Source organism: Gossypium arboreum, chromosome 5, assembly GCF_025698485.1.
Source record: "Gossypium arboreum isolate Shixiya-1 chromosome 5, ASM2569848v2, whole genome shotgun sequence".
Taxonomy (NCBI): Eukaryota; Viridiplantae; Streptophyta; class Magnoliopsida; order Malvales; family Malvaceae; genus Gossypium; species Gossypium arboreum.
The window spans coordinates 86,260,748-86,287,813 of NC_069074.1; the positions used below are offsets into that span (position 1 = coordinate 86,260,748).

The 27,066-nt window shown below is 32.7% G+C and overlaps 1 long non-coding RNA gene across 1 annotated transcript; it reads right to left on the bottom strand.

Moving 5' to 3' along the window:
• Window positions 1–8,906: 8,906 nt before the first annotated feature.
• Window positions 8,907–19,403, bottom strand: LOC128293200 (uncharacterized). The gene is made up of 2 exons (XR_008283315.1): window positions 19,250–19,403; window positions 8,907–9,153 (listed from the first exon to the last, which is right to left on the bottom strand). It is a non-coding gene; the product is annotated as an uncharacterized LOC128293200 (long non-coding RNA).
• Between the last annotated feature and the right edge of the window lie 7,663 nt (window positions 19,404–27,066).

A 27,066-nucleotide genomic window follows, 5' to 3' on the forward strand; every position in this document is an offset into this window, starting at 1 on the left:
GAGGTATTTTATCTATTTTCCCGTCTATTTTTCAATCATAATTTTCCAAGACTGAAATGCAGAAAACACATCGCTTTTCTACTTCAGGAAGAATGCCCAAACTTTTCTGGAAAAATCATCAATAAAGGTTAGCATATAATTAGCTCCACCTCTTGAAGGCACTCTAGATTGCCCCCACAGATCAGAATGAATATACTCCAATGTTCCCTTCGTGTTATAGATTCCTCTAGTGAATCAAACTCTCTTTTTCTTTCCAAAAACACAGTGCTCACAGAAATTCAGTTTGTAAATTCCTTACCCATTAAGAAGTCCTCTTTTGCTCAATTCTACCATGCCATTCTTACTAATATACCCTAGGTGCATATGCCAAAGTTTAGTAATATCATCATCTGACAAGGAATGACTAGTAACAGTAGAACCCTGCAAAACATATAACTTGGCAATCTGTCTCTGCCCTTTCATCACAACAAGGGACCCTTTGGAAATCTTTAAAACCCCACTTTCAGCTGTGTATCTGTACCCTTTTGAATCAAGAGTACTTAACAAAATTAAATTTCTTTTCAATTCTGGAACATGTCGTACGTCACTAAGTGTTCTGACAACTCCATCAAACATCTTAACTTTAATTGTTCCAACACCTGCGATTTTACACGAAGCATTATTTCCCATCAAAATAACACATTCGAGACAACTTTGTTTAAGTGGTTGTAAACCAATCCCGATTGGGACTCATGTGGAAGGTGCAGCCTGAACCAAGTATCCACTCCTCTCTTTCTTTAGAATCATTGACAGAAGTGACTAGAAGTTCACCATCGCTGTAGTCTTCTACAACATCAGCTTTACCAGAATTTTCTAGTTGTTTTCCCTTTTGATTCGCAGCCTCCCTTTTAATCTTATTTTGTAGCTTATAGCACTCAGATTTAATATGCCCTTTCTTCTTACATAAGTTACAAGTTTTACCTCTGTTTGAAGACTTTGATCTACCCTTAGATTTACCACGAGGATTCCGTTCTTGTGTCCTACCACGATCATCATCAGCATTCCGATCTTGTCTCCCACGAATAATGAGACCCTCTCCTTGAGAGTCGGGTTTAACCACAAGATGTGTCATCTTATTATACGAGGTTAAAGAATCATAAACCTCATCAACTGTGAGAGACTCACGGCTATATAAAATTGTGTCTCTAAAGGTTGAATAAGATGGGGGCAGCGAACAAAGTAGAATCAACCCTAGATCTTCCTTATCATACTGAACCTCCATGGCCTCCAAGTTTGAGAGAATTTATTTAAACACTGTTAAGTGTTCGTGTACAGACGCACCTTCCTCCAAACGATGAGCATAAAGACACTACTTCATATGCAACTTGCTTGTTAGAGTTTTCGACATACATATTTGTTCTAGCCTCTTCCATAATGCAGCGGCAGTCTTCTCTTTCATCACATCCTACAAAATTTGGTTGGACAAATGCAGATGTAATTGTGTTAACGCCTTTCGATCCTTACGCTTCTTCGCTTCATCTGTTAAAGTCAAAGGCATCTTATCTATCCCTAACAAGGCATCCTCCAGATCCATCTGTGCAAGAACTACTTGCATCTTAATTTGCCACAACACAAATCTGGTGTTGCGATCCAACAGCGGAATTTCATACTTCAAAGACGCCATTACCGTGATCGAGATGAATAACCCGGATGCTCTGATACTAATTTGAGAAAAATAGAATAAAATAAAATAAAGATAAAGAACACACAAATTTTACGTGGAAACCCTTTCAGGAAAAAACCACGGGCAGAGGAGAAGAAAATTCACTAGTCGAAAATTTGAATCAATACAAGAGAAATAGACTATGTCTATTTATAGTCTTGTAAAGCCATATTCTAGTAGGATTGAAACACCCTATCCTAATCAATATAAAATAGATGGATTTAGGGTTTAAAAACCTTATTCTAAAATAAAATAAAAGAAGTCTAGTTCTATATAGATTTTACTTTTATTTTATTTTCCATCGTATTTTATTTAAATAAGAATTTGGGTCACTTAATTTTAACACTTTTTTATAAAATATATTGTTATGGTTAGCACTAATGAGCGATTATGGATGTTGTGCTTTCAATTTTCTTCTTTAATTAATCACTTTATGACTCCAATGTGAATAATCTCTCAATAACGTGTCATAGGGTGAAATTTGTGAGTCGTACTATACCTTTAATTGATGACTTAGATTGGCTTTTTGTTTCAATTAATTTAATTTACCCACAATTTTCTTCTTCATTTTCATATGAAGCAAACGAAGAATGGGTCTTGAATTCTTCAATAATATATATGAATCAGAAAATACCTTGCAATTGCAATTGATGTGTCCAATTACTTTTTGACAATAAGCACTAATTAAGGCCTGTTTTGCTTTTGTTCTAAATTCCACATGAGCTTTACAATGTAATATTTCAATTTTCCACCCTAGACTTACTTTTTGTGTTAATTGTTCAATGAAAATGGTAAAATATTTCTAGCTACTTAAGTCTTTTTTTTTTAATTTCTTTACAATGGAAAAGTTTTAGTGGACAACTAGACTTAATTTATGTTCTAGTTAATTTAATTTTCCATCTATTTTCTTCTTCAATCTCCTACTCACCACCAAAAACACACCCATTGCAACTATTTTTTTTGAGCTCAGCAAATAAATTTATTAAGCAAAGCACCAAACGAATTCAATTGTTAAAATATTTTGTCTTCTGAATTAATTAAATTTGTAGTTATTTAATTGATTCTAAATGAATTCCATTTGTGTTGATCGGTAAGCTAAATCTTAGGCTTCAACTTATAGGGTGGTTTATTGATAAGGGAAATAATTTCAACGAGCTTCCTCTTGATTATCGAGAAGGTAAGGAAAGATTAGTTGCTAGGTGTGATATACGCAACTAAAATTAATTTATTAAAAAACACTAAAACTGATGATCAAAACTCATTAATCAAATGAAGATTTTACCATTTTCAACATATTGGTTTTTCTTATATTTTATTTTGCGATTTTTCTTACATAGTTTTAATTTTAATTTTAAACCCTTTTTTTATTTTCTTTTACTAAATAAATAAAATTATCACTTGATTCTATGGATTCAACTCTACTCATTGTTATATACAAAATTTATATCTTTTGAGTAGAAATTTATTTTTGTAGTTCTCGAAAATCTTACATTTAGTAGTGTTTTTTCATTTTAGGATTTTACAATTTAGTAATGAATTTAAGTTTTTTTTCATGCATTTTAAGTGTTATTAAGGTTTAATATTTATTTTTATGTTTTTTATGTTTGGTTGTAGGAGAAACACTCAACTTCAAGGAAGATAGTAGAAAATAGCCTTCAACGTCGTGACACAGCAAAGGCCAAGTCGTAATTTGGATCACGCATCATGAATGGTGTTGATCAATGCCCGACATCGTGATGAGATTGTGGCTAAGTCATGATATGGCTGACCTCACAAAGTGGAGTAGCTAAGGTTGCGATGTCAAGTATGCTAAAGGAAAAATAAGAGCATTTTTAGGCCATACGTCATGACATGAATCAGTTGATGTCGTGATGTTGTGACATTAGCCAAATCTCGAGCAATTACAAAAGGGAAAATTGTGAAATTTCATCGTAAAGTTGTGACACTCAATTGAAAATCACAATTTTATTAAGGGCAGCTTCATCCTTTCACCAACCAAACCATATACACACATTTTTAGTTGATTTAGAGGTTTTTAGACTTAAAACTATATAGAAAAACTTAGTTTTTCTTAAGCTTAGTTTTCTTTTCATTTAGTTTTGGTTCTTTAGATTTCATTTTGTAATTAGGTTATATTATTCTCTCTTTTTGTATTTTTATGTTTATTAATCTCAATTTCTGTTGGATTATTGAATATTTGGATGAAATCACTAGGGCAAATAATGTGATTTGAAGATTTGAGGAGTTTTTGCAATTATTACTTGGGCAAATTTACCCTCCTTTGGTGTAGGCAAGTATCTTATTGCAATTATTACTTGACGATAACTGTATACTTACGATAAACTAGTTTTAGTTTCATTACAGTTTTAGAAACACGTACAGAGAGATTGATTTCTATGGAATTAAATTGTTAGGATTTATTGCTCTAAGTCAAGTTTATTCATCATTTGCACTTGTAACTTTTCGAACAAATTTGTTTAAATAAAATTTCATTTTTCACATTAACATCATTTGTATTTATCCTCAATCATTTTTGCACACTAACGTTTATTTACTAATGTTTAACTAATACTAAGTTGCATTATCTGGATAGGTCATTATTTCGATGTACCATTGTCTTGAGACATAAATCACTCTTTCTCAAGACAAAAGTCAAGTTGCCTCAATACCTATATGGTTGGTCTTAAAACCAATGCTAATGCAACATCCCAAATGATAAAATATAATCTTAAGGTCTCGAGACATGTTATTCTTATTTCGAGACTATATGGAAAATTAGCCTAAAATGAATATGTCAAACCATTCAAATCATGATCATAACCTATTTAAACATACCAAAGCATTACACAACTCATTTTAACCAAATTGACACATGCAATACACAATCAAAGAAAAGCATATCTTGTCATTCGATGCATCAATGCCCAACCAAATAATTCCAACTCATTTTAACCAATTTGACACATGCAAAACACAATCAAAGAAAAGCATATCTTGTCATTCGATGCATCAATGCCCAACCAAATAATTTGTGTAATAAAACTTATATAAACTAGCATAATTGTCTACTGATCAAAGGATGAAATAACTTTTAAATCTTATATGTCAAGTACCAACTATACCGAAAATCAACTTAAGCGACTGGCCTAAATAGGGGCGTAGTCAAAAAAAAATTTAGGGGGCCGAAATATTGTAATTTTTAGTAAAAATGTAATTTTTAAAGGATCAAATCAAAATCTATCCTTTTTAGGGTGGGCAAAGTGCAATTTTACCTTTCCTAATTTAAAATATTAAAAATTTTAAAGAGCCAAAATAATTTTTTTTCATTTTAGGCTAGATTTGCCCCTGAGCTCAAACCAACCTAGATACATGTCATATAACCAATATATATATATATGTATGTATGTATACACATACAAAATAGGCAAAAAGTTTATTTTCTGAACTGAGATGTCGAGTTGGATGTTTAACGACTTGTAATTTATGATTTCTCATTTGAGACTTATGCATGGAAACAAATATAACAATACGATGAGTATTGTATACTTAGTGATGCTAATACAATTCAAATTCAATACAACATGATTGAACTAAATCAAATATGCAAAGTAAACATCAAATTTCTTTACTTTACCCCTTTTGTTTTTCCACATAATCAATAATCATATTTTACCCAAATCTACTCTTTCAATATTTACTTCAACATTTCATGGTTTCATATCATAATGTATTCAATTTTCAACATGTCATTTATCATCATTTTCATTACTTACTCATTTCGACCCCTATTAATCGACGATAGACATTAGAACAAATACTCGGATCTGTACATACTCAATATGTATGTCAAAATATATCATGTCAACCCTTTGAGAATTAAGGATGCTCACAACCCTTTGGGAATTGTAGCTAATCAATCACTGATATCTATGATCTTATGTCATGTCAACTATACTCAAATTACGTTTAACATAGTTTAACGAGACATTGTCATTATAATCTTCATTATAACCCATATAATCATAGCATCAAGATTTAAGTAATTATATATTTCAAGCGTATATATAGGGAGAGAACAAATTCAATCATTTAAAGCTTGATTCAACAATCACAATTTCAAATTCATCATCTCATAGTTTTGGAGAAAGATATAATTACCTTGGCATGTAATTCATATTTTTTTATAACGACTAGCTAATTTACGAACATATTATTGGAAGTGAATTATAGTAGCATAAACTAGAAGCAACTATTCCTCAATGACTTTTGTAAACACCCATTTTTGCCCGGCCCATTTCAGTATTTAAAATAATAAACCCCCCAAAAAATAAAAATAAAACAAAGTCCAAGTCTAGTACAAAATTAAAAACATATAATTTGGCCCAATCGGAATGGCCCATTACTTGAAAAGATTTAAAGTCCATCTATAAGCTTGACTCATATGGAAATATAATCTTTAAGGATATGCAATCTTAGATATGATACAATCTTAGATATGATATGCAATTTTAGATATGATATGAAATCTTGAAGATATGATTTTGTAATCTTGGAGATTTAATTTGTAGATATCCTTTAATCTTAACCGTTGATGTAATTGATCTGTACCGTTGGATTTGGGGAGGCTCAACTATAAATAGAGGCCTCTCCTTCATTGTAAATCACTTGAGTTTTGGGAAGCAATAAGAATTCTTGAGAGCATTCACTCAAATTTCTCTCCTCTTGCGTTCTTACTCTCGTGGTTTGTTCTTATTTTATTCTTCGTCTATCTTAGTTTTTCAACCTCTTTTTTATTTTAATTTCTTCATTTTCAAATATGTATATTTATTCCTATCTTTTATACATTTGATTATGTATTTTATATATTATAATATTTAACCTTTTATATAGTTTATTTTCAAATATATATTTTCTATGCATGTATACATATTATATTATCATTTCATGTATTTTGAACTATTGCATTATATTTTTATAATTTGTAAATGTTTTATTTATTCATTTTTTAGTGTATGTCATTTATCTTATTTGTGCATAGTTTCATTTTTTATATGCTATGTTTAATTATTTCATTTATGTGCTATTTTATGATATATATTGTTGTATAATTTTTGCATGTATTATGTTTTTCTTTTAGTTTACTCATGTTTTTATTTGTTTATTATCTTATATTTACCTAGTATGATTTTTTCATTAAGCGTATGTTCATGTTATTTAATGTCTTAATAATATTATTTATGTTTGTATGGAAATGTTAGAATATTTTGTACATCTATGCTTCATGATGCATTAATATGTCATCCTAAAACGTCATTTAAAATAATATTCCAAGGTTTTTTTAAAAAATAAAAAATAAAAGGCAATGCTTGATGTTTGGAAACTTCGAGAAAGGTAGTGCCCTAACTTACTGGGTTGCGACTTTTCTCATTGAATTCGAATAGTTAAGCACCCTTCTAAGTGATTTTGAGTTTTCAAAACTTAAACAATTATTTCGAGATTTCAAAACATAGTGTCCTAACTTACTGGATATGGCGTTTTGTTGTTTCAAGATAGAAATTATCGAAAGATGAGCTTAGTTTCAAAGGTTTTAAAATGTTGCGTCCTAACTTACTGGATGTGATGTTTTGACTCGTTTAAAATAAGTGAGCCTTAATTTTCAAAATTGAGACATTCTAATTAAAAGAGGTTTGCATCTTAAAACTTTCAAATTTCCGACATTAAAGACACTTGATAATCAATTAGGTACCAATTTTTTGGCGTTACGAGGGTGCTAACCCTTCCTCGTACGTAACCGACTCCCAAATCTGTTTTCTCGACTTTCGTAGACCAAAATTAATGTTTAAAAAAAAATATTTTATAAGGTGATCCAATCACACCTAAAAAGATTGGTGGCGACTCCCGTTTTCATTTTTCTTAAAGTCGATTCTTATTTTCCAAAACTCGATTTAAAAATGGTTTCGACAGCTTTAGCTTTCCCTTCTACGTCATTTTGAGCTACACAATTAAAACTAAATACAAAAACTCATTAATCACACAATTCAAACAAAAATCAACACAATATTGATATGAGTACATTCTATGCATTTTAGTCCCTATAAGCCCTAATATCCGAAATACTCATAACTTTTGGTTTGCTTTATCATATTGAAAACTAATTTCATATTTCTCCACTAAAGACCTCTAACTTTCAATTCATGACAATTTTTTCTACAACTTTCAATTTATTTAATTCAGTCCCTAATACTCCATAATGTTTTCAAAGCCTTTAAGATTAAACCAAGCTTATTCTTATAACACCCATTACCTTACTAACATTATAACATAATTTTCATCTAAAGTTCTTATCTTCAATCTCTCTCTAACTTAGTATTCAATATAATTTCTCAACTAAACATCATCAATTACTTCATCAAATAACTGAGCTATGCTTATCAACTATCAAAGCCTAGAATTTCAACAAAAATTCAAACTAAAACTCACCTTCCTTAAGCAATCTAGTGGACGTTAATTAAGAAAAGAACCATGGAATTTTTCTTTGTTTGCCGTGAAGGAGATGAGGAAAATAAGCCTTATCTTTCTTTCCTTCCACTATACTTATTCTATTATTAATTATAATTAACTAGTTAAATTAATAAATAAAAGAAATCAATGCTCATAAAGTCACTATGCATAAGCTAATGGAACTTAATGACATAGATCATGGTTGGCCACAAAGTTTATTTTAACCATGGAATATTTGAGTTATATTTTAGACCTTTAGATGGAGTTAATTGTTTGTAATTAAGTAAATACATCTGCTTTGTTAGGATATTTTTAGAGTATTACATATGTAGCACCCCAAACCCGGCCCAGAAGTTATGGTTGGATCCGGCATGCCACATCAAAAACGTAAAAAAAAAGTTTTCATTCTAAGTCCAGAAAATCGTACTTGATGTTCAAAAGATTAATTCATTAAAGGTTAAAGTGAATGGAAGTCATGCACCGGTAGGAAACCGGAAAAGAGGTGGTGAGTCCATCGGATTTGCTTAAGTACCAAGCTCCTTCGGATCCAATCCTGAACATGCATACCGCCATTGCCACACTTTAACGTCATGGATATTTCTAGAAACCGATTTGATTAAGTCATTTTTAGGAAAAGTGATTAATTTTGGAAAATACTTTCATTGCGGAAGCTTTGCTTGTTGTCGTGTTATTTTGAAATCAATTGTTGTTTTTGAAAATGCGCCCTAAAGCTATCCAATTTCAACAGTTAAAATAAGTATTACCTATCTTAGTAATACATATAAAAAAAACCATCAAAAATAAATAAGCGGCCTTATTACATTTAAAAACCCAAAACTTCAAACGTAAATAAAAGGATGTCCAGTTCACCAGAAGAAAATCAAACTTTCAGAACGGGTGGCCACTCCGAATTCCCTCATAGCTCCAAGCCCACTATGGTTGGGGATTTCCTGCGTGGATGAAAATAAAAGAGGTGAGTTTTGGGAAACTCAGTGTGTAAAATAACCCAACCATAGCCTATATCAGCTCAAACCACAAAAATAGAATAAGTTGGCCTTAGCCCAGAACAGAATTCAGAATAAAGCCCATAGGCCCATAATGAGCGAGCAGATATTACATGTTTATGCAGAAACCCAACCATAGCCAACCGTATACACCCCCGTACCAACCTTACACTGTATGGGGAGACAACTCGACCCACCCAACCGCTACACACCATAGAATTTGCAGCATGGTCGCTGAGCGAATAATGTGACAGAGTCACCAGATCTGAATAATCGTGGCGAGCCACCGAAGCAGATATATGTGGCAGAGCCGCCAGATCAGATATTTGTGGCATAGCCACCAGAACGCTTCCTCCATAATATAACCCATGTCCCCATGCAACAGATATATAATCATGGCATACATCATACAGAATCAAATCGCTATGCTTTTCTGTAATATCCTGATTTTGGGCCTAGTCGAAATAGCGGTTTCGTGACCACAAAATCCGAGATAGAAATAATTATTTTATGATTATTTTAAGGTCTATGATATGATTGCATGATTGTGTGAAAATTCGTGAAGAAATTTTATGCATAAAGTGCTTAAATTGAAATTAGGGACTAAATCGAATAATTTGTAAAACTTGCATTCTAGAAGTTTCTAGTATGAAATTGTTTTGAAATATTAATTAGGAGGTCTTAAATAGCAATTTTACCAATTTCTAAGTCTATGGACAAAAATTGGACATGGATGGAATTTTTGGAAAGTTTAGTAGTAAGGGCATTTTGGTCATTTAGGGGTAAAATGAATTAAAATACAAAATTAAAAGCCAATTTTGCTCATCTTCAACCCCATGGCCGAATATAGCAAGGAGAAACCATGGCTAGGGTTTTTCAAGCTTCCAAGCTCGATTGTAAGTCTGTTCTAGCCTCGTTTTTAATGATTTTTACGTTTTTGGAGTCCCGATAGCTCGATTAAGCTTATGCTAGCAATAATTTAACCTAGGGTTTATATTTGGAAAAATAACCATAGGTGAAATTTGTGTATTTTGGTGATTTATGACAGAATATGAGGTTTTAAATTATGTTAGACAACTTGTGCTACTCGGTTTTAAGCGAAAACTAGCAAAAGGGCTTAATCGGTAAAAATATCTAATAGTCATAAGTACATGTTAGAGTGAGAATTTGATGTTTCCATAGAAGGGAAAAATGATCAGCATGTCATAAAACATAAGAAAATAGGTTGAAGTTTAATTTACGAGCTTTGGGGAAAAAGTGTAAATATGCAAAAGTTTAGGGGCAAAAATGTAATTTTGCCAAAATATGATTTTGGGTCAATTTGAATAATGTGGGTCCTAATTAGACTATATTTTAAATGATAGAGCAAGGAAAACTGAAATTTGGGCTAAAATGGAAAAATACCAAGTTGTGGACGAAATGGTAAAAGTAGCCATTTTAGCATCTGAGGTAAGTTCATGTGTAAATAATGTAGCATAATTGTTATTTTAAGTTATTAATGTTAATTATATGATATGCTGATTTTTTATCGTGAAATATTATGCTTTGTGGTTAATGTTGAGTAATATGCAAATTATGTTTACTACTTGATAAATATGAATTGCTATCGAGTATCGGTTCTGATATTCCATGGAAGACGGCAATGTGAGATCGAGGAAAAAATCCCGTTTGAACCTTAGGAATAGATTAGGATACAAGTGACATGTCACTAGGATGGTTGAGCATCCGAACTCGTTGAGTTGAGTCCGAGTTCACTTATGGATGCGAATGTCCGAACTCGTTGAGTTGAGTCCGAGCTCGTGAAATGTAACTAGGCATCCGAACTCGTTGAGTTGAGTCCGAGTTCACTTATGGATGCGAACGCCCGAGCTCATTGATTTGAGTCCGAGTTCACTTAGGGGCAGGTTACATGATTTCTTGATTACATATGAGGCACTTATGTGCAAATTATCTGTGTATCCGAGTTGTATTCCGATGTCTTCTACGGGTGAAATTTCTAGTGAAATGAAAGAACACTTAAGATGCAAGCGACGTTTTGGTAAGTGTTGTGAAATGGACACTTTGGACAGGTATGTTCTTAACCCTCGGGTTGATAATAGATACAACAATGATAAGGTAGTAAGATGATGAATGATGTTTAGAAATATGATATATGTTTTGGTGATACCATGCTAAAGTTGTTTGGTATATTTGTATTGTTATGTTACTTGTTATTTACATATGAACTTACTAAGCATTTATGCTTACTCCTCCTCTTTATTTACTGTAGTTTTGAACAAGCCATTTCGGGAATCGGGACGGGTCAAAGGTTCGATCACACTATCCAAAGGACTTTCATCTGGGTAAATGGCTTGTAAAACTTAAGTATGGCATGTATAGTAATATATTTATTTTGTGTAAATAATTTTATGATATGGCCATGATTGGTTGAGAAAATGTTTGATATTGATAAGTCATGGTGATGGTTAAATTTAGATCATGTTTGATATCATGGAAGTTTAATAGGCTATCTAGTTCATAACAACTCATAAAAAGATGAAATTTGCCTTAAAATAGAATATTGCTGCAGCAATGACATGAATTTGAAAAATCACTAAAAATAGTATAAATGGAATTAAATGATGAGAAAGTTATGAAATTGAATCTTAATGAGTCTATTTTCATATGGATAAAAAAAACAAGCATATAAATTATACTTTATGAGATATTTGAAACCTTGTGAAACAGGGTCAGAGTGATTTCTAGATCCTCCGTTCTGACTTTAAAAATTCATAATAAATTGTAAAAAAATAATTATAAGTCATTCTTTATATTTACAGATTCCTTATCGAGGCTAGTTTTAATAGAAACAAACCTCGTAGTCATTGAAATTCTGTATAGAGAGATATCTGATTCGTAATACATAGATGTCAGAGTAGTCAAACCCTGAAATAGGGGAGACTTTAACTAATAAACTGTACTAATTGGCACAACCAAAAATTCTAGAAAAAAATTAGTAAATAGATATATGAGTCTAGATTTATGAAAAATTTATAGATCTTGATTTCAAGTTTCATAACTCGAGATATGATTTTTCTTGTAACTGTGATGCGAGTAGCTAGAAAGCTGTGAATGTAGAAACAAAAGATTTGAAATTCTTAATTTGATAAATTATGTTCGGTAACTCCTCAAGCTCGACTCTAGTGACGGTTTCAGGCGTGGGGGCGTTACATTTGGTGGTATCAGAGCAGGTTTATTCGGTTCTCGGACTAACCTAGCATGTGCAAAAGTTTAGCTATACATGCCACTGATCTGCGATAGTGTGATGTCTTCCGACGCGTATGAGTACCGTCTTATTTAGACAGGGTACTCTCCAATAGAGCTGCGCCGACCATGTTCAATGTTATGTGAAGGTATTTGAGTAAAATTATGATTATGATAAGTCTCGGTGTAGAAAAGTATGAATAAAAGTTTATGATACATATGTGATAAATATCCATATTTGCTTCATGCTCATATGATGTAGTGTATATGGCTTACTTGATAAGATGAACGGAATAAATAGAAAGTAGTAGAGGTATGAATAAAAGTCATAATATTATGATACGAATGAAAATGTCCTTGTCTTGATTTGGACGTCGAGTGTTGATGAATGCTAATGATATATAATTTTATGAGATAAAGGATTATAATGAAATGAACTTATTTATGTTAAATTGTTGGATTGAATTATATGATTGTAATGATATGTACATGATGATGCACGAAATGAAAGTTGTGATTGTGATGCAAATATCTATGTTTGTTTGGTCTTATATAATGTCATGAGCATGACTTAATTTAATTAAATGAATGGATAAGTAAAGCTGTCTAGAAAACATAGAATGTATGCATAAGTATATTGTCTAAATGGACAATAGGAATATTTGTGTAAGCCAACATGAATGTTGCATTGCCTGAATGAATGACATGATTTTGATGATGTTGCTATGATGATGGGAGTTATGTCATATGTGTATGTATAAGAAAGTCGAGTCAGAGGTCCTACAACCCCTCCCCCCTTACCGAAGTGGTACTTATAATGGAATTTCATGAGATTTGTATTTAATAAGTTTCCGATTGAGAACCCAAAGAGTTTAGTGATAGAATAATTATAAGTATGATCAGAGATTGAAAATGAGCTGATAAGTAAAGTCAGAGCCAGTAAAGTATCGGATTGATGTAAAGATTATTGGAGTTATGCACTGTCCCAGTTAGAAAAGGAATTCTCCTTGGTAAACCGAATTACTCAGGTGCAAGGTCGAGAAAAGTGTAAATCGAAATTTATTCAGAACTGGCCTTCTTTAGTGAATGGTTTAATATGAAATTTGTGACGGCAGAACTAGTTGGGGAAATGATAATTGAAATGTGAACTATCTGAGTGTGACAGTGATGATTGGATGATTTAGCGATCTCTTTTGAGATGTTCTATGTGTTTACTGTTCTCAGAAATATTTCTATGGCTATTGATCTTCTGAAGAAATTCTTGTTATATGGGAATGTCTTTTAATCCTGGTGTTGGATAAAAGCATTGGTAGTCTGACTGGTTTATAATTTGTATTGCTCTATTTCATCGGGTATTTTATTCCATTTCGTCTGATAAGAATTGATGAGAGAATACATATGATATTATGATTCTGCTTTCTCCTACTTGATGCTTCATCGATATATATGTATGGGAAGATATATTGTTCTTGTTATATTTGATTCGGTGGGATTAAATGATGTTTTCTTTTGGACTTTCTTGCTTTGAAGAATTATCGGGTATTCGTGTTTTCTCTATGAGTTTGGTTTTCGATTCTCGGCATAGTATCGTATCTTGGATTTCTTTATTCGGTTTCCTTGTTATCTTTGTTCCATAATTTGTCAATTATGACTCGTGTTCAATCGTTCTTCACTCGTGCTAATCATGTCAAATATGACTATACTTCTAATTTGATCTTGGTAATGTGGTGAATTTAGTATTGGGATTTTTTCTAATTTACGTAAGGATTTGACATCGATGAAGTGATAAAAGCGAGTTTTAGTCGATATGGTGAATTATTTATTTGAAAGATTTCATGTGACAATTATTTCTAGATTATTTTTCCCAAGTCGATAATAGAATTTCATTTTGTACGGATAAAAGAGTAAATAGTCCGAGCGAGAAGTGTATATTTATTGGAAAGAGTTGGATATTAGTTAAAATCACTACGAATGATAAGGTTTTCGTCTTGTGAAAGCTAAAAGTTTATTACATGTTGACAAAGTTTGGATAGATGAGAATATTGGTAGCAAGGCGTCTGAACTAGACTAGTCTACATTGAGTAAAGACTTCGACTTTCGATAATGTCTGTTGTATGAATTGTGATGTGTTTCAAGACAGTGAGGAAATGTGATAGTTTAGAGCATTCGATGTTACATAAAATCGGATTTCTTAAAGGGGTTAAAGCTGAACATTGGGATCTATCAAAATTATCCTTGCCAGTGTTGATATTGGGATGGAAATAAGAAGGATTATTCTTGAGGCCATATCAGAATTATTTCCATGGCGGAAAGAGGAAAATGTGATGTATCCTATTGTTAAATGTTTGGCGAGATCTATAAATCATATCAAGATGGAATGAATTCCTACTCATCGATTCATGGAATTTCGGTCTTTTGATTGTTTAATTTCTTGGAATTCTAGTCTCCATTAACCAAATTGAGATCGGTTTTATGTCAAGATGACAAGGAAAGCGGAGAAGGGTTGAAAATTTAAGAACAATTAAGAGATGAGTTCGTAAACTTTCAGAATATATGAGAAATTAATGAGATATATTAGAGGCACCGCTTTGAGTGAAAGTTCTTCACCTACCGAATATGAAATTGAGGAATCTAAGTGAAGACCACTTTTCCGGTAAGATTTTGGGACGAAAATCCTTAAAGGGGAGAGTTGTAATATCCCGATTTTGGGCCTAGTCGAAATAGCAGTTTCGTGACCACAAAATCCGAGATAGAAATAATTATTTTATAATTATTTTAAGGTCTATGATATGATTTCATGATTGTGTGAAAATTTCGTGAAGAAATTTTATGCATAAAGTGCTTAAATTGAAATTAGGGACTAAATCGAATAATTTGTAAAACTTGCATTCTAGAAGTTTCTAGTATGAAATTGTTTTGAAATATTAATTAGGAGGTCTTAAATAGAAATTTTACCAATTTCTAAGTCTATGGACAAAAATTGGACATGGATGGAATTTTTGGAAAGTTTAGTAGTAAGTTTGGTCATTTAGGGGTAAAATGAATTAAAATACAAAATTAAAAGCCAATTTTGCTCATCTTCAACCCCATGGCCGAATATAGCAAGGAGAAACCATGGCTATGGTTTTTCAAGCTTCCAAGCTTGATTGTAAGTCTGTTCTAGCCTCGTTTTTAATGATTTTTACGTTTTTGGAGTCCCGGTAGCTCGATTAAGCTTATGCTAGCAATAATTTAACCTAAGGTTTATATTTGGAAAAATACCCATAGGTGAAATTTGTGTATTTTGGTGTTTTATGATAGAATATGAGGTTTTAAATTATGCTAGACAACTTGTGCTACTCGGTTTTAAGCGAAAACTAGCAAAAGGGCTTAATCGGTAAAAATACCTAATAGTCATAAGTACATGTTAGAGTGAGAATTTGATGTTGCCATAGAAGGGAAAAATGATCAGCATGTCATAAATCATAAGAAAATAGGCTGAAGTTTAATTTACGAGCTTTGGGGCAAAAGTGTAAATATGCAAAAGTTTAGGGGCAAAAATGTAATTTTTCCAAAATATGATTTTGGGTCAATTTGAATAATGAGTCCTAATTAGACTATATTTTAAATGATAGAGCAAGGAAAACTGAAATTCGGGCTAAAATGGAAAAATACCAAGTTGTGGACGAAATGGTAAAAGTAGCCATTTTCGCATACGAGGTAAGTTCATGTGTAAATAATGTAGCATAATTGTTATTTTAAGTTATTGATGTTAATTATATGATATGCTGATTTTTTATCGTGAAATATTATGCTTTGTGGTTAATGTTGAGTAATATGCAAATTATGTTTACTACTTGATAAATATGAATTGCTACCGAGTATCGATTCCCGATATTCCATGGAAGGCGGCATGTGAGATCGAGGAAAAAGCCCGTTTGAACCTTAGGAATAGATTAGGATACAAGTGACATGTCACTAGGATGGTTGAGCATCCGAACTCGTTGAGTTGAGTCAGAGTTCACTTATGGATGCGAATGTCCGAACTCGTTGAGTTGAGTCAGAGTTCGTGAAATGTAACTAGGCATCCGAACTCGTTGAGTTGAGTCCGAGTTCACTTATGGATCTGAACGCCGAGCTCGTTGAGTTGAGTCTGAGTTCACTTAGGGGTGGGTTACATGATTTCTTGATTACATATGAGGCACTTATGTGCAAATTATCTGTGTATCCGAGTTGTATTCCGATGTCTTCAACGGGTGAAATTTCTAGTGAAATGAAAGAACAGTTAAGATGCAAGCGACGTTTTGGTAAGTGTTGTGAAATGGACACTTTGGACAGGTATGTTCTTAACCCTCGGGTTGATAATAGATACAACAACGATAAGGTAGTAAGATGATGAATGATGTTTAGAAATATGATATATGTTTTGGTGATACCATGCTAAAGTTGTTTGGTATATTTGTATTGTTATGTTACTTGTTATTTACATATGAACTTACTAAGCATTTATGCTTACTCCTTCCTCTTTATTTACTGTAGTTTTGAACAAGCCAGCTCGGGAATCGGACGGTCGAAGGTTCGATCACACTATCCAAAGGACTTTCATCTGGGTAAATGGCTTGTAAAACTTAAGTATGGCATGTATAGCAATATATTTATTTTGTGTAAATAATTTTATGATATGGCCATGATTGGTTGAGAAAATGTTTGATATTGATAAGTCATGGTGATGGTTAAATTTAGATCATGTTTGATATCATGGAAGTTTAATAGGCTATCTAGTTCATAACAACTCATAAAAAGATGAAATTTGCCTTAAAATAGAATATTGCTGCAGCAATGACATGAATTTGAAAAATCACTAAAAATAGTATAAATGGAATTAAATGATGAGCAAGTTATGAAATTGAATCTTAATGAGTCTATTTTCATATGGATAAAAAAAAACAGGCATATAAGTTATACTTTATGAGATATTTGAAACCTTGTGAAATAGGGCCAGAATGATTTCTGGATCCTCTATTCTGACTTTAAAAATTCATAATAAATTGTACAAAAATAATTATAAGTCATTCTTTATATTTACAGATTCCTTATCGAGTATAGTTTTATGAACAACAAACCTCGTAGTCATTGAAACTCTGTATAGAGAGATATCTGATTCGTAATACATAGATGTCAGAGTAGTTGAACCCTGAAATAGGGGAGAATTTAACTAATAAACTGTACTAATTGGCCCAACCAAAAATTCTAGAAAAAAATTAGTAAATAGATATATGAGTCTAGATTTATGAAAATTTACAGATCTTGATTTCAAGTTTCATAACTTGAGATATGATTTTTCTTGTAACTGTGACGCGAGTAGCTAGAAAGCTGTGAATGTAGAAACAAAAGATTTGAAATTCTTAATTTGATAAATTATGTTCGGTAACTCCTCAAGCTCGACTCCAGTGACAGTTTCGGGCGTGGGGGCGTTACATTTTCAGTCAAAATTAACCCTACGGGTATAACGGTAATTTTGCACCTAGGGGTATAAAAGTAATTTTCCATACATAGGGGTATTATAGTAATTTAGCTACTTTTAGGGTTTTCATGCATATCCTAACTATTTACGTACTATCAGAACACTTACCGCGCATACTTATCGAATTGGGCCCGTTGGCCCATGAACCCGATCTTTGGCCCATTAGGCCCAAATTATCAAAATGTCTGAAATCGCGCGTCTGCGGTTTATTACTTTAGATTACCAAATATATTACGAGCATTCGCTTTTCATAAATTCCCAAAATACCGACTTTTCGGTATTTCGACTTTTCGACTTTTGCCAATCTAGTCTATGAGAGGTGTCGATTACACACTGCTTTGCTGACGATATCTTTGTGAGATCCACACACGAACCGCCTACAATTGGATGACTAACACGTTAATCTAACTATTCAAATACAAATTACGTATTAACCCCTTACAATATTCGGCCAACCACACCTACAGATCATAGTAAGCTTATAAGAAATCAATAAGCAACTCATTAACAAATTTTTGTCAATGTTTACCACATAATCATAATTTCACTGCAAGCTGTCTTCCTGAGCAACAGTCTATAAATCATTTATAAATGGAGCTACAAAACTCCAAATCAAGTTCCGTTAATTTTCCCTGAAAATAGACTCATATATCTTCTATCCATAAAATTTTCAGAATTTTTGGTTTATCCAATCAATACCATATTTTTCTTAAAGTTTCCCATGTTTCACTGTTTAACTAATCTGACCACTCTTCATTACCAATCAAATTTCTCATTGTAAAGAATTCAAAATATGTTCTTGTTTATTTCATTAGAAACTAGACTCAATAAGCTTTAATTACATAATTTATTCAGCTTCTAATTCTTCTCCCACAATTTATGGTGATTTTCCAAAGTCATGTTACTGCTGCTGTCCCAAGCAGATTTATTACCAAATCACTCTTTCACACATACCTTGCATGCATGTTATTTAAACATGTATATAACCAATCAATCATCACATTTCTATGATTTTACTTAAGTATAATCTCCATTTCATCATTTTAAAGCACAACATGTTAGCTGATTTTTTTTCCCTTTAACATCTAAGGCACATGCATGCTCATTTGTTTGGCTCAACTTCACCTATCTTCCATTTTTCATCAAAAGAACATGAAACAACAACCATTTCCTTCGTTTTAATTCATGACTAAATGCTCACAACACAACTAAAAATCAAAATATACTTCAAGAGTTAAGGTAGAATCAAGAAGAACTCATGAACCTCAAAATAGAAGCAAGGTACCAAGAACTTACCTTCAATTTTCCTCCTTCTAATGACCGAATACTCAAGAGCTTTCTCCTCTCCTTTCTCTTCTCTAACTTTCAGCTATGATGAACAAAGATGGACAAAACTTTGTTCTTTTCACCTCTTTTTCTTTTAATAAAACTTCATATTTCATCCATTTAATTCTTTAATACAAAAGACATGAAATTCTTATCATGAAACATTTACCTAACCCATTATCATGAAACATTTACCTAACCCATTATCATGGAACATTTACCTAACCTATTATCATGGAACATTTACCTAACCTATTATCATGGAACATTTACCTAACCTACTATCAATTTGTATCAATTTGTACCATAAATTATGGATATCAAGTGTACATTTTGTCTACAACAACATGATGGCTGGCCACTTCATGTAAAATGGGAGGTTTGTCATGCAAATCCTCCTATTTTGCACTCCTATTTATTTGGCCACTTCAATTTAGCCTATAGCATTTTCAAACATTTTCACATAGGTCCTATTTCATAATTTCACCCCCTTTTTCTTATGGAACAAAAATTAACTAAAATTGCCGGGTTCTATCTTAAGCTTGGGCTTTCTAGAGGCCCACTAACATAATTAAACCTATGCCAACATTCACAGGATTCCCGAAAATTGGGGCGTTACAACATAACAAAGCTTGGATGCACTATAAATGTCATCATTTGTTACTTTTACTACTGGGAAGGAAAGGTGTAGTTGTGTTTGGAAACAAGTGTAGGTTGAAGGAGAAGAAGAATAGGACGAAGAAGGAAAATGAAGGAAGTGAAACATTACCATCGCAAATGGTGGGAATAATTACCAACATAAATGCCATGGCAATTCTGGGAAGATGACGCAGCACTCAATCAATGTCACTCTCAGCCAGCTGTTTGTGTACCCAAAAAAACCACCCTGAAAAGAGGAGAAAAATTGTGTGTGCTGAGAGAGATGAATCTACCCTATAAAAGAAAGATAGAAAAGAAAAGAAAGAGGAGAGGAGATTTGTGTCAGAAAAGATTGGTGGAAGTAGTTTTCTTTCTCTCCATAAAAAAAGAACTCCAGTGAAAATTTTCAGAGAAAAGAAAGGATAGCAGCTATGAAGATCATATCACAGACGCGAAGAAGGGGAAGAGAAATTTGCCCTGGGTTTGAGAACAATCTTGGGATTGAAATAGGAGCTGGAGTGTAGCGAAAACTTTCTACAGTTCTGCCTTTGTTTTTCTTGATTGGATTTCTATGAATCAAAAACATATTTGAAGAATGTTGTTGACAAGCGTCGTTTTGCCTATCAAAATAAAATAAATAAATAAAAAGGTAGAATAGTGGAAGAGGATCGATCCACAGGGAGTTTAATGGAATTCTTGATTAAATTTCTTGCTCTCGACCTAGGAGCTGAAATAGAAATAAAAAAAAGGTGATTTGAGAAGTAACAAGAAAATAAAATAAACAAGTAAAATTACAAAGAAAGATGCATTAAAATAGAAGCAATAAAATAAAAAAGAAGAAAGATTAAGTTGAATAAACATGAGTATAAGAATCGCCTCGAGCTAGTTTCGTCAATTCCTACGATCATCGAAAATAGATTTTTGCTCCGGGATTCATGTCAGTTACAATCTACGAGGCCCAACCCATCGTAACTTGGTTTTCTCTCATGTAACCGATCTTCCCAAGTCTATCTTCGAAAGTCAATTCTTAAGTAAATCAACCACGTCTATCGCCGTTAAAATACTTAGTTTTAAAACAGGAAAAGCCTAACTCGAAAGTTGTCTTATCGAGAATCATTTCTGATCTCGTCTTTCCTTAGCGGACCGCCGCTAAGAGTGTTCATAGGAAGTCGAAATGCCACAGGCCAATCCTTCCTCCCAACTGTAAAATTAAATGATTCCAGACCAACGGATCCTTTTTTATTTGAAAAACGTTTAAAAATTTTAGTAAGGCCGTGTAATATCTTGATTTTGGGCCTAGTCGGAATAGCGATTTTGTGACCACAAAATTCGAGATAGAAATAATTATTTTATGATTATTTTGAGGTCTATGATATGATTGCATGATTGTGTGAAAATTTCATGAAGAAATTTTATGCATAAAGTGCTTAAATTGAAATTAGGTACTAAATCGAATAATTTGTAAAACTTGCATTCTAGAAGTTTCTAGTATGAAATTGTTTTGAAATATTAATTAGGAGGGCTTAAATAGCAATTTTACCAATTTCTAAGTCTATGGACAAAAATTGGACATGGATGGAATTTTGGAAAGTTTAGTAGTAAGGGCATTTTGGTCATTTAGGGTAAAATGAATTAAAATACAAAATTAAAAGCCAATTTTGCTCATCTTCAACCCCATGGCCGAATATAGCAAGGAGAAACCATGGATAGGGTTTTTCAAGCTTCCAAGCTCGATTGTAAGTCTGTTCTAGCCTCGTTTTTAATGATTTTTACGTTTTGGAGCCCCTTAGCTCGATTTAGCTTATGCTAGCAATAATTTAACCTAGGGTTTATATTTGGAAAAATACCCATAGGTGAAATTTGTGTATTTTGGTGTTTTATGATAGAATATGAGGTTTTGAATTATGTTAGACAACTTGTGCTACTCGGTTTTAAGTGAAAACGAGCAAAAGGGCTTAATCGGTAAAAATACCTAATAGTCATAAGTACATGTTAGAGTGAGAATTTGATGTTGCCATAGAAGGGAAAAATGATCATCATGTCATAAAACATAAGAAAATAGGCTGAAGTTTAATTTACGAGCTTTGGGGCAAAATTGTAAATATGCAAAAGTTTAGGGGTAAAACTGTAATTTTGCCATAATATGATTTTGGGTCAATTTGAATAATGTGAGTCCTAATTAGACTATATTTTAAATGATAGAGCAAGGAAAACTGAAATTCGGGCTAAAATGGAAAAATACCAAGTTGTGGACGAAATGGTAAAAGTAGCCATTTTCGCATACGAGGTAAGTTCATGTGTAAATAATGTAGCATAATTGTTATTTTTAAGTTATTGATGTTAATTATATGATATGCTAATTTTTTTATCGTGAAATATTATGCTCTGTGGTTAATGTTGAGTAATATGCAAATTATGTTTACTACTTGATAAATATGAATTGTTACCGAGTATCGGTTCCGATATTCCATGGAAGACGGCAATGTGAGATCGAGGGAAAAGGCCCGTTTGAACCTTAGGAATAGATTAGGATACAAGTGACATGTCACTAGGATGGTTGAGCATCTGAACTCGTTGAGTTGAGTCCGAGTTCACTTATGGATGAGAATGTCCGAACTCGTTGAGTTGAGTCCGAGTTCGTGAAATGTAACTAGGCATCCGAACTCGTTGAGTTGAGTCTGAGTTCACCTATGGATGCGAACACCCGAGCTCGTTGAGTTAAGTCCGAGTTCGCTTATGGGCGGGTTACATGGTAGCTTGGCTACATATGTGGCACTTATGTACAAACTCTCCATTTATCCGAATTATATTCCGATGTGTTCAACAGGTAAAGTTCTACTGAAATGGAGGAATACTCAAGATGAAAGGGACGTATTGTTAAGTGTTGTTAAATGGGTACTTTGAACAAGTATGTACTTAACCCTCGGGTTGAAAAATCGATATAACAACAATATGGTAAAATGATAAATGAAAATGTGATATGAATGTCTTGGTGATGATTATGCGAATGATGTTTTATGTTTTCTTATATGGTTATGTTACTTGCTATTTGCATGTGAACTTATTAAGCATTTATGCTTACTTCCTTTTTTTCATTCCTTGTAGTTTTGACAAGCCAGCTCGGAAATTGGGAACGGTCGGAGGCTCGCTCACACTATCCGTATACCATCTTGGCATAATGGCTTGTATATTTTGGGTATGGCATGTATAGCATTATAATCATTTTGTATATATGGTCTTATAATATGGTTATTGAGTGGTATGGAAATGCTTGGTAATGATTAGCCATTGGAATGGCTAATCATGATCATATTTGGTGTTATGTATGTCAAATTGCTAGCCAATCCATGGAAACCATGAAATAGGTAAAATTTACCATAAAATAGATTCAGATAGTAGTAGTGACGTGAATTTGAAAAATCACTAAAAATAGTATAAATGGAATTAAATAATGAATAAGTTATGGAATCGAAGCTTGATGAGTCTATTTTCATATGAGCTATATTTTATGAGATGTTTAAAATTTTGTGAAACAGGGCCAGAGCAATTTCTAAATCCCCTATTCTGATTTTGGAAATTCACCATAAATTTTAAAAAGATAATTAGAAGTCATGCTTTATATGTACAGATTCATTATTGAGTCTAGTTTTATTAGAGACAAACGTCATAGTTATTGAAGCTCTGTACAGGGAGATATCTAATTCGTAATACACAGAGGTTAGAGTAGTCGAACCCTAAAACAGGGGATTGTTTAACTAATAAACTGTACTAATTGGCCCAACCAAAAATTCTAGAAAAAAATTAGTAGATAGATATATGAGTCTAGTTTCAGGAAAAATTTACGGAATTGGATTTTGAGTTTCAAACTCGAGATATGATTTTAAAGCAAGCTGTGATGCGATTAGCCACTTGTCTGGAAATTTTAAAATGAATTGTATGAAATGTTTAAGTAATGAATTAAGTCCGTTAACACCTCGTGTTCGACTCGAAAATGGTCTCGCATGTATGCGTTACATTTAGTGGTATCATAGCAGGTTTAGTCAGTTCTCGGACTAACCTAGCATGTGTAAAAGTTTAAGCTATACATGCCATCGATCTCGTGATAGTGTGATGTCTTCGACGCGTATGAGTACCGTCTTATTTAGGCAGGTACTCTCCAACCGAAATTGCCGACCATGTTCAATGTTATGTGAAGGTATTTGAGTAAAATTATGATTATGATAAGTCTCGGTTCGAGAAAAGTATGAATAAAGGTTTATGATACATATGTGGTAAATATTCATATTTGCTTAATGCTCATATGATGTAGTGTATGTGGCTTACTTGATAAGATGAACGGAATAAATAGAAAGTAGTAGAGGTATGAATAAAGGTCATAATATTATGATACGAGTGAAAATGTCCTTGTCTTGATTTGAACGGCGAATGTTGATAAATGTTAATGATATATAATTTTTATGAGATAAAGGATTATAATGAAATGAACTTATCTATGTTAAATTGTTGGACTGAATTATATGATTGTAATGATATGTACATGATGATGCACGGAATGAAAGTTGTGATTGTGATGCAAATATCTATGTTTGTTTGGCCTTATATAATGTCATGAGCATGAATTAATTTAATTAAATGAATGGATAAGTAAAGCTGTCTAGAAAACATAGAATGTATGCATAAGTATATTGTCTAAATGGGACAATAGGAAAATTGGTGTAAGCCAACATGAATGAATGACATGATTTTGATGATGTTACTATGATGATGGAAGTTGTGTCATATGTGTATGTATAAGAAAGTCGAGTCGAGGTCCTACAACCTCCCCTTACCAAGTGGTACTTATAATGGAATTTTATTAGATTTGTATTGAATAAGTTTCCGGTTGAGAACCCAAAGAGTACAAAGATAGAATAATTATAAGTATGATCAGAGATTGAAAATGAGCTGATAAGTAAAGTCGAGCCAGAGAAAGTATCGGATTGACGTAAAGATTATTGGAGTTATGCATCGTCCCGATTAGAAAAGGAATTCTCCTTGGTAAACCTAATTACTCGGTGCAAGGCCGAGAAAGTGTAAATCGAAATTTATTCAGAATCGGCCTTCTTTAGTGAATGGTTTAATATGAAATTTGTGACGAGAACTAGTTGGGGAAATGATAATTGAAATGTGAGCTATCTGAGTGTGACAGTTATGACTGGATAGATTTAGCAGTCTCTTTTGAGATGTTCTACGTGTTTACCCGTTCTCAGAAATATTTCTATGGCTATTGATCTTCTGAAGAAATTCTTGTTATATGGGAATGTCTTTTAATCCTGGTGTTGGGTGAAAGCATTGGTAGTCTGACTGGTTTATAATTTATATTGCTCTATTTCATCGGGTATTTTATTCCATTTCGTCTGATAAGAATATTATGATTATGTTTCTTCTACTTGATGCTTCATCTGATATATATGTATGGGAAGATATATTGTTCTTGTTATATTTGATTCCAGTGGGATTAAATGATGTTTTCTTTTGGACTTTCTTTCTTTGAAGAATTATCGGGGTATTCTATATTTTCTCTATGAGTTTGGTTTTCGATTCTCCGGCATAGTATCGTATCTTGGATTTCTTTATTCGGTTTCCTTGTTATCTTTGTTCCATAATTTGTCAATTATGACTCGTGTTCAAGTCGTTCTTCACTCGTGCTAATCATGTCAAATATGACTATACTTCTAATTTGATCTTGGTAATTTGGTGATTTTAGTATTGGGATTTTTTCTAATTTACGTAAGGATTTGACATCAAGAAAGGCATAGGTGATAAAAGCGCGAGTTTCAATCGGTATGGTGAATTATTTATTTGAAAGATTTCATGTGACAATTATGTCGGATTATTTTCTCAAGTCGATAATATAAATTCATTTTGTCTTGATAAAAGAGTAAATAGTCCGAACGAGAAGTGTATATTTATTAGAAAGAGTTGGATATTAGTTAAAATCACTACGAATGATAAGGTTTTCGTCTTGTGAAAGCTGAAAAGTTTATTACATGTTGACAAAGTTTGGATAGATGAGAATATTGGTAACCGAAGTGTCTGAACTAGACTAGTCTACATTGAGTAAAGACTTCCTGACTTTCAGTAATGTACCGTTGTATGAATTGTGATGTGTTTCAAGACAGTGAGGTAATGTGATAGTTTAGAGCTTTCGATGTTACATAAAATCGGAGTTGTTAAAGGGGTTAAAGCCGAGCATTGGAATCTGTCAAAATTATCCTTGCCAGTGTTGATATTGGGATGGAAATGAGAAGGATTATTCATGAGGCCATATCAGAATTATTTCCATGGCGGAAAGAGGAAAATGTGATGTATCCTATTGTTAAATGTTTGGCGAGATCTATAAATCATATTGGCATTGAATGAATTCCTACTCATCAGATTCATGGAATTTCAGGTCTTTTTGATTGTTTAATTTCTTGGAATTCTAGTCTCCATTAACCAAATTGAGATCTGGTTTTATGTCAAGATGACAAGGGAAACAGAGAAGGGTTGAAAATTTAAGAACAATTAAGAGATGAGTTCTTAAACTTTCAGAATGTATGAGAAATTAATGAGATATATTGGAGGCACCCCCTGAGTGAAAGTTCTTCAGCACCGAATATGAAACTGAGGAATCTAAGTGAAGACCACTTTTCTGGTAAGATTTTCGGGGACGAAAATCCCTAAAGGGGGGGAGAGTTGTAATATCCTGATTTTGGGCCTAGTCGAAATAGCGGTTTCGTGACCACAAAATCCGAGATAGAAATAATTATTTTATGATTATTTTGAGGTCTATGATATGATTGCATGATTGTGTGAAAATTTCATGAAGAAATTTTATGCATAAAGTGCTTAAATTGAAATTTGGGACTAAATCGAATAATTTGTAAAACTTGCATTCTAGAAGTTTCTAGTATGAAATTGTTTTGAAATATTAATTAGGAGGTCTTAAATAGCAATTTTACCAATTTCTAAGTCTATGGACAAAATTGGACATGGATGGAATTTTAGAAAGTTTAGTAGTAAGGGCATTTTGGTCATTTAGGGTAAAATGAATTAAAATAAAAATTAAAAGCCAATTTTGCTCATTTTCAACCCCATGGCGAATATAGCGAGGAGAAACCATGGAT